This window comes from Cyprinodon variegatus, unplaced genomic scaffold, assembly GCF_000732505.1.
Source record: "Cyprinodon variegatus isolate N-32 unplaced genomic scaffold, C_variegatus-1.0 Scaffold4916, whole genome shotgun sequence".
NCBI lineage: Eukaryota > Metazoa > Chordata > Actinopteri > Cyprinodontiformes > Cyprinodontidae > Cyprinodon > Cyprinodon variegatus.
The window spans coordinates 1-1694 of record NW_015155369.1 but is presented as its reverse complement, the minus strand read 5'-3'; the positions used below and the strand labels follow the sequence as shown (position 1 = coordinate 1694).

Genomic DNA, 1694 nt, shown 5'->3' with positions numbered 1-1694 from the left:
TGACTAATTAAGAAGGAGCAAACAGGCCAGATCATGACATTATTCTTATTGTCACATCGCCAGACAGGACACTGTAAAAAAAAAAAAAAAGGAATCCAGAGGTTCTGAGTTTAAGCCCCACTCCTACAGACTGCCACTCTGGGTCCCTGAGCAAGACCCTTAACCCCACACTGCTCCCCGGGCGCCGCATGATGGCAGCCCACTGCTCAACCAAGGGGATGGGATAAAGTGGAATTCTATTCTCTCTGAAACTTTCATGATTAAAGATAAAACTTTAACATTGAAATGATCTTGTGGTCTCTCCTCATGGTCTCATCTCTTGAAACATTTTACCTTTAATCATGTAAATGTCGGTTTTCTGGCTTAAATCTAAGATTTCTAAGTCCGTTATTTCCCTGAAAATATGTGAAATTGTCTGAGTTTAGTCCTCCTTGTTTTCATTCTTCTTAGCCTAAATATCAGTTTCAATAATTTACTGGCAGCTCAGATCTTAGATGGGATAAATGTATTTAAATGCATCCTGGGTTGAAAACCTGAACCTCTGTAGTTCTCATCCAGTCTCCTTTGTTCCTTGACTGATGTCTCACATGGATACCGTAAACCCAAAGATCAGCTGTAAGTAAACTTTTCTCTTTTTCTCGTTTTTTTTTTTTTTTAAATAAAGCTTTCTGCTCCTTTAGATGTTTTCTGTTTGTGGGTTTGAAATGTTTTTTTTTTACTCCCTAAAAGGCTTCTTGATAATAGAAATATTTGTTTTGTTTATGAAAACTGAAGATTCTGATGGGATAGAAAATGGTTTCAAACTGAAAGGCCTTTTGAAACAGAGGACGATTAGAGATAATGTCAGTTATCCATGAGAAGATGCAGCAGGGGAACATTTGAATTTGAATAGTGCGGAGCGACTGGCAGCATCAGGGCGAACCGGACCGGAACAGAAAGAGTTGGTTCCTATCATCCAGTTGACTGGAAACGATCTTGGTTTGTAGGAGGTCGTGTCTGAAGAACGTGTCGGACCTGTTTGTGATGGGAGGGGCTCTGATCCTGGAGTCTACTGTGCTTCTGCGCTGGCTGGAGAGGGAAGGATACTGGCCCCTGGGAATGACCGGCATCTCTATGGGGGGATATGTGAGTAGGAGTCGGCAGCTTTCCTCTGGTTGTTTACAGATTTTCATTTCATGATCAGAACATTTCAAGGTGTCTTTGCCGTGTTTTAGACCCAGCCAGGACTTAATCATTATTCCGGTGAGGAGGAAGTAAACCTTCTGTCATTTGGTCTCTTAACCAATCAGAACTTTGCTCTGTTTCTCTCTCCATAGACTTATCTGAGGAAAGCTGCCTTTTTAATCTTATCATCATGATGGTTTTAACTGATAATAAGCATTTCATGTTGTAGCTGAAGATCAGGAGCTTGATGGAGGCTCCTCTGTGTCTCTGTGTCCAGATGGCGTCCCTGGCGGTGACCAACTGGCCCAAACCCATTCCTCTGATTCCATGTTTGTCGTGGTCCACTGCCTCCAGCGTGTTCACCACGGTAACACAACCTTCCTCACGTCATGAAGATGTATGGGGGGAGTGGCGGCCTAGTGGTTAGAGCATAGAGCTTGGAATCCTGAGGTTCTGAGTTCCAGCCCTACTCCCACAGACTGCCACTCTGGGTCCCTGAGCAGGACCCTGAACCCCACACTGCTCCCCAG

General features: G+C 43.7%; 1 long non-coding RNA gene across 1 annotated transcript; it reads left to right on the top strand.

Moving 5' to 3' along the window:
* The first annotated feature begins 234 nt into the window (after positions 1-234).
* Positions 235-1630, top strand: LOC107081428. Its single transcript, XR_001481072.1, has 3 exons — positions 235-615; positions 987-1125; positions 1442-1630. It is a non-coding gene; the product is annotated as an uncharacterized LOC107081428 (long non-coding RNA).
* Positions 1631-1694: the final 64 nt, after the last annotated feature.